Consider the following 7,642-nt stretch of genomic DNA (forward strand, 5'->3'; position numbering starts at 1 on the left):
TTTATTTTTCCTTCATTATAATTGATTTTATGGATTGCTAATTTCTTGCCTAGGGCTAAGATGAAGCCCCTAATTTGAATAACTCTTGTATGTGTTGAATATATCTAATTTGATTGATTTGTTTCTTACTCTAGTGTGCTTAACTGAAATTTCTGTACTTCTCCATTCTATGAGCTTAACCAAAGTCTAGATGTGGATATTGTTTGGAATCTTATTCTAGGTGCTTGTGTCTAACCATGAACAGGTTTCCTATAGAGAAAGAAATAGGAATTACATCTCTTCATGCCTGACCATGGATGGAAAGATGTGATCCTTATGCTTTAAGAGATTATACATTCTGTGTGCCCAACCAAGGACATAGAGTGTGCTTTATTTATAAATATATATCAATCTGAATTAGGGTGAATCAACAAGTAAAACAAGGGTCAGGATAATTAGGGGTGGATTCGAAAGTCCTAGTCTTCTCCTTGATTGAATTTTCCTTATTGCTCTTAGTTATTTTTCATAGATTTGTGATAGTTTACTTAATAGTTCGCTAAACCCTTTGTTGGATTAGTTAAAAAGAGTTGTAAATTTTGAATTGTGACAACCAGTCCTCGTGGAAACGATCTTGTAATACGTACCATATCTACATCTGATTCGTATACTTGTGAGTTTAAAATCATTTAAATCAGATTGGTTTAAATAAAACATCAAGTTTTTGGCGCCATTGCTGGGGACTGTTCAAATTGGATTTAAGATTCTTTCTTATCATAATTCATAGCCTTAGGATTTTTCTAGCATTATTTTAGGAAATTTAATTTATTTTTGTTTTTATTTTATTTACAGGAATTGAGGAAGGAAGCTGCAAAATAAAATTGTCTTCAAAAGGAGGAGCTCCCAAATCTTCGGTCATCGATCATCTCCTTTTCCAGGTTCTTTCTTCCAATTCTTATTTACATAGTTTTATCTTGTTTTTAGGAATTCATAATTGTTAGTTCCAGTTTTATTTCTCTTAGGTTGCATCTTAGTTTAGTTTTCTTTCTTACATTGTAATAACATAGTTTATGCTGGGGCGTAGATCTCTGAACATAGAACTAGCACCTTTTGATCCTGAAATAGAAAGAACATTTCGTAGAAGATTTAGAAACATTCTATTTGAAATGGCAGACAAGAATGGAATTAAAGCTCTTAGAGATTATTCAGCTCCTATCCAATTTAATGCACCTTCATGCATAGTGTTGCCAGCCACCACGGCAGCACACTTTGAACTTAAACCTGGAGTCATACAATTATTTTCCTCCTTCTATGGTTTAGGTAAGGAAGATCCATATCATCATGTGAAAGAATTCCTAGACATTTGCTCTACCTTTAGGTTCCAAAACTTTTCAGATGATTCGATTCGTTTGCGCCTTTTTCCTTTTTCTTTGAAGGATAAAGCGAAAACATGGTTAAATTCTTTGGAAGTTGGGTCTATCACTATATGAGACCAACTATCTAAGAAGTTCTTAAATAAGTCTTCCCTATTCATAAAACTAATGCTCTCTGTAGAGAAATTACTAATTTCACACAAAAAGAGGGTGAGCACTTTCATGCATGTTAGGAAAGATGGAAGGACTTACTTCTTACGTGTCCACACCATGGTTTTGAGAAGTGACAACAGGTTTAATACTTCTATGACGGTTTGACACCCCAAAACCGTCACATGGTTGATGCTACCAGTGGAGGGTCATTCATGACTAAAAGTGATGTCGAAGCATGGAATTTCTTTGAAACCTTGTGTGAAAACTCCCAGCAATGGGACTATTCAAATAGAGGTGAAAGAAGTCCTCAAGCATAGAAGAAAGGTGGTATATATGAGATTGGAGTCATGCCAGATCTTTATGCCAAGATTGATAGCCTGATAAAGAAAGTTGATACTTTGATGTTGAATAATGGACTTCCACAAACAACTCAAATCGAGTCATGTGCCATATGTTCCAGTCCCGCCCATCCTACGCAATCTTGTCCATCTGGTGTAGCATTTCCAGAATTTCTCTCTGAACAAGTGCATGCTATGAACACCTTTCGGAGACCCGGGAATGATCCTTACTCAGACACCTACAACCCAGGGTGGGCTAGACATCCAAATTTTTCTTGGGCAAAAGGACCACAATAAGGAGGACCATCTAGAAATCCTCCTATGCAACCTTACCCACAAGTTGGTAGTCAACATCTTCAATAGTTTCTGCAATATCAACAACTTCCTGCACAATCAAGGAAACCATCTCTTGAAGATACACTCAATCTGTTTATGCAGAGTTCTCTTTAATTTCAAAAAGACACCCAACAAACTTTACAAGCTAACCAGCAAAGCTTACGTGCAAATGCGCAATCTATTGCCAAGCTGGAAGTAAAGTTGGGTCAACTTGCTGCCACGTTAAGTGAGAGAGAAAGGCAAGTTTCCTATCCAACCTGTGGCAAATCCAAAAGGACAGTATGAAATTGGCTCTAATTCAAACCAAGAACAATATCATGAGCAAGACAAATCAATTATTACCTTTAGGTCCAGTAAACAGATCGAGAATAAAGTAGAGATGCCTAGGGAAGAATTAAATTTCAAATCAGAAGATCAAAATGAAGTAGAGAGACATACTAATGCATCGAAAGCCCAAAAGCACTCTGACTCTCCAGGTACCACTCATGTGCCATCTTATGTGCCTAAAGCACCTTTTCCTCAATGTCTGGCACCAGGTAAGAAAGGAAACAACTTTAATGAGATATTGGACATGTTTAAACAAGTGCAAATTAACATTCCATTGCTTAATGCTATCAAGTAAGTCCCTGCTTATGCTAAGTTTCTTAAAGATTTATGCACTCAAAAGCGTAAGATGAATGTTTATAAGAAGGTCTTCCTTGCAGAGTAACTCAGCTCCATGATTCAAAACAACACCCCTCCTACATTTAGGGATCCAGGAGCTCCTGCCATTTCTTACATCATAGGAGATCATAAGGTTGAGAAGGCATTGCTTGATTTAGGGGCCAGTGTTAATTTGTTACCATATTCTGTATATGAGCAGCTAGGACTTGGTGAGCTGAAACCAACTAAAATAATACTACAACTAGCTAATAGATCTGTCAAGGTGCCCCGTGGTGTTATTGAGGATGTCCTAATCCAGGTTGATAAGTTTTATTTTCCAGTGGATTTCATTGTTCTAGATACTCAGCTTATCCAGAATCCTACTAGTCAAATCCCGATTATTCTGGGACGTCCATTCTTAGCCACATCCAATGCTATCATAAATTGCAGGAATGGAGTTATGAAGTTGTCTTTTGGTAACATGAAGATTTAACTCAATGTTTTCAATGCTGGACAACAACCAGCAGACTCGGGTGATATATTTGAAGTAGACATGATTGAGAGTCTAGTGCATGAATCTTTCCTTCAATCTTCTGAAGACGCACTTGAGACTTGCTTATCACATTTTGGCATGAATTTTGACATAGAAAGTTCCATCCAAGAAGTCAATGCATTGCTTGACTCTACTCCTATAATGGAGACTACAAAATGGAAAGCTAAAGTGGAACTTCTTCCACCCTCTGAGTCTAAATTGGTCCCGTCTGTTGAGAAACCACTCGACCTTGACCTTAAACAATTACCTACAAATCTCGAGTATGCATTTTTAGGTCCTTCTGAGACTCTGCCTGTCATCATGGCTTCTAACCTTGAGAAGGAATAGGAGAGCAGGTTGCTTAATGTTCTTAGAGAATATAAGGCAGCAATTGGGTGGACCATAACAGACATAAAGGGAGTATGCCCCACTGTGTATATGCATTGTAATGATCTTGAAGAAAATACAAAAACGTCGCGTGAAATGCAAAGGAGGCTTAACCCTAACATGGAAGAAGTTGTTCGAGCGGAAGTGCTTAAATTATTAGACGATGGTATCATTTACCACATTTCAGATAACACAGTTCAAGTTGTTCCCACAAAGTCTGGGATTGGTTAATCAAGGTGTTGAGGAAATTTAGTTGGCGGACCTAGGTTATCAAGATTGATTAATTCATGGTCCATTCTTGTCTGGCTGAAGATGTTAAACTTAGTGCTCCTGGGAGGCAACCCAGCTTTTCATTCCATTTCATTTTCCTAGTTTAATGTTTGTGGGTAACATTGCTGCAAACCCTCACGAGATTACAACTCGTCCACTAAGGGCAACCTAGGGGTTTAAAGGCTTGTTGCATACGCTAAATGCAATCGAGAGCACCTGCGAAAGTGGTATAGGTAGGATCTTGTTTTTATGATTTTATTTTTATGATTTTGCTTTTGTTGATTTCTCTCTTATGCTGACTTGCTTTTACATTGATATTTTTGGGAAAGCCTCTTGATTCTCCGTCCAGGTGCTATCTTTCCATCACTCCTCTTTTATTTTCGTTGTCCCATGTGCATTGCATGCTTATTTCTTTTACATTGAGGATAATGTAGATTTTAAGTTAGGGGTGGGAGATTAGGTTACCTAATCAGTATTTTCTTGGTCTTGAGTAAAAAAAATTGTGAAAAATTTGAAATTTTTCTGGAATTTCTTGTGAATTTGAAGTGATTTAAATGGCCATCTTGGATTTAAAATTAAAAGATACGTGATGTTTGTAATTTATGACTCTTGGATTCAGTTGTCTATTAGATTTCATCGTTAAGTTTGAGTTATTAATCCATGATTAGAAGTTGTAAACATTGATTGAGTCATAATTTCACATATCATATCTCGCTTACACATGAAGGTTCCAGTTCGATATTGAATGATTAACTTGGTAATCACTAAGCATGAAAGGAACCAGCCTGATAATTTTTTTTTTATATCATGTTTAGTAAGAAGAATTGAAAGGGTAAGTCACATAATCTTCACCATAAGTTTGCTCCCTATAGGTGTAGATTCAATCCCCCATGATTGATATTTATAGAAAGTTAGGCGACAAGTTTTTACCCTAGGTTTGCTCCCTATAGGTGAGGATTTGATTCTCCTCCTTGGCCTTGCTATTTATAAAGAAAATCAAAGGCTGGTAGAATGAAAAGTTAATCTGTAAGGAAAGTGTTGGTTTCAGGTTTGGTTGTCATGAATTCTGTTGTTAATTACCAATGATAATATGAAATTAACAATTGGATCTCTTAATGATTGTAAGCCGAGATTACACTATACACTCATTGAACTCATTGTTTAGAATTATTCTAATTAATGGATTAATATTTTGAACTTGATTATGAAGTTTATTGTAAGCTTGATTCCAGGAGAAAATTCTACTCACCATTCATGAATATTAGAATTCTCACATTTTGACTATTTGTTCACAAGTCACTCGGGTTTACAGGAATTGTCTTTTATATCTGAAATTATTTTTTGCATGTTTTGCTCGAGACTGGCAAAATGCTGGTTGGGGGTTGTGATGAGGGTTGAATATTGCATATTAGACCCCAGTTATTACCTGTGATTTTATGTACATGATAATGTTTAATGTCATATTTTAATTGTGTTTTTGTTGCAGGGAGTAATTAGGAGCGTGAATTGAAAAAGAGTACTACAAGCATGAAATTAATGCTCCAAAGTCACCAAAGCAAGGGACAAACTCCAGAGGACCAAGATTGACGGATTCACGCACCAAGGATCTCAGAAAATCAAGCCGTTCACATTAGAGAGGCCCGAAAATGGTCCAGAATGCAAGATCACATGGTTCCAACCATCCATTCGGCCCGAAACTTCATACATGGCCTGGGGGCCATAAATTAACATACATATTAAATTTCATCCGTTGGATCACTGAGGAAGTGGCCCAACAGATAGATCAGCCCTTAAACCATTAATTTGGGGCCCACCTACAATCTGGATATGCCTCAACTTTGGACTCAACGCCTTAAATGGGGAGACAAATTAAATGAATGGATTAGATTTCTCAGAAACATCGTAGTGGACCCCACTCGAACAGTGCGTGCATACTACACTCATGCATCAGCCGTGCACTGTAGTCAAAGTCAACTCCAGCAACAAAAATGAAAATTTCTGTTTTTAAACAGCGTCCGGAAAGAGATTGTTGGTTCGCAGTTGTGGGCCCCATACATTGTCCGAATGGACAATCCGGACCGTCCATCAGAGTCCTTGGGTCCCTCTCATCCAAGCTTAGGTGACAGAATTGAAAAAGATAATGAAGATTGATTTTTCAACCGTTCAAAAGCGGAATGGATGGCAAGAAGCAAAATCACATGGGCCGCATTAACAGACAGTAAAAACTATCCATGCTCGACCAAAATTTCATCCTGCATCCAATGGACGGCTTGGATTTATCAAGATAGCAACGAAGTGGGCCCCACCAACGTCGCAGCGCGATCAGTGCACAATCCTTGTTTTTGCGTCCGGATGCCGACCGCTCTTGCGGGCTGTTTTATGATCTCAATGACGACCGGATCCATGATCCAGATCGTTCAAAAGATTCATTAGGAGGCCAATACCATATCCTAGGTGTCCGAATCAAGTTTGGAACGTGCACCATCTCGAAAACTCATTTCAAACGCAAACGGAAACCTTTCGCATGCTATTGCGGAAGATCTTCCACTGTTGCTGCGTAAACAGCTGTCCAGTTCTCCACCAGTTTCTATTTTCATGCACAACTCTCCACCGCCCCTGACAACTATAAAAGGGCCTGAGACGACCAAAGCAAGGGAGGGCAGCAGAAGGGAGAACGAGATCCAGAGCTGGGGAGAGAAGCAAAAGAGAGAGAGAGAGAGAGAGAGAGAGAGAGAGAGAGAGAGAGAGAGAGAGAGAGAAGGGAAGGATGTTCTTATTGTTTAAATTTTATTTTTCCTTCATTATAATTGATTTTATGGATTGCTAATTTCTTGCCTAGGGCTGAGATGAAGCCCCTAATTTGAATAACTCTTTATGTGTTGAATTCATCTAATTTGCTTGATTCATTTCTTTCTCTAGTGTGCTTAACTGAAATTTCTGTACTTCTCCATTCTATGAGCTTAACCAAAGTCTAGATGTGGATATTGTTTGGAATCTTAATCTAGGTGCTTGTGTCTGACCATGAACAGGTTTCCTATAGAGAAAGAAATAGGAATTACATCTCTTCATGCCTGACCATGGATGGAAAGATGTGATCCTTATGCTTTAAGCGATTATACATTTTGTGTGCCCAACCAAAGACATAGAGTGTGCTTTATTTATAAGTATATATCAATCTGAATTAGGGTGAATCAACAAGTAGAACAAGGGTCAGGATAATTAGGGATGGATTCGAAAGTCCTAGTCTTCTCCTTAATTGAATTTTCCTTATTGCTCTTGGTTATTTTTCATAGATTTGTAATAGTTTACTTAATATTTCACTAAACCCTTTGTTGGATTAGTTAAGAAGAGTTGTAAATTTTGAATTGTGACAACCAGTCCTCATGGGAACGATCTCGTAATATGTACCATATCTACATCTGATTCGTATACTTGTGAGTTTAAAATCATTTAAATTAGATTGGTTTAAATAAAACATCAATTATATAAACAGCTTGAATGAAGTTAATATTTGTCTTTTCCTTTCATTTAGGCCTATGTTGGATGATAAATAAACAGTACAGTAAATCCTATGAAGTTTTTAACCATGGACACTCTATAAACATTGTATCTATGTGTTGTGGTCAATTAAGATT

General features: G+C 37.5%; 1 non-coding gene across 1 annotated transcript; it reads right to left on the reverse strand.

The window, feature by feature from the left end:
- Positions 1–1,519: 1,519 nt before the first annotated feature.
- LOC131241815 (small nucleolar RNA R71) lies at positions 1,520–1,626 on the reverse strand. The gene has a single exon (XR_009169384.1). It is a non-coding gene; the product is annotated as a small nucleolar RNA R71 (small nucleolar RNA).
- Between the last annotated feature and the right edge of the window lie 6,016 nt (positions 1,627–7,642).

This window comes from Magnolia sinica, chromosome 3, assembly GCF_029962835.1.
Source record: "Magnolia sinica isolate HGM2019 chromosome 3, MsV1, whole genome shotgun sequence".
In the NCBI taxonomy this organism is placed as follows: domain Eukaryota; kingdom Viridiplantae; phylum Streptophyta; class Magnoliopsida; order Magnoliales; family Magnoliaceae; genus Magnolia; species Magnolia sinica.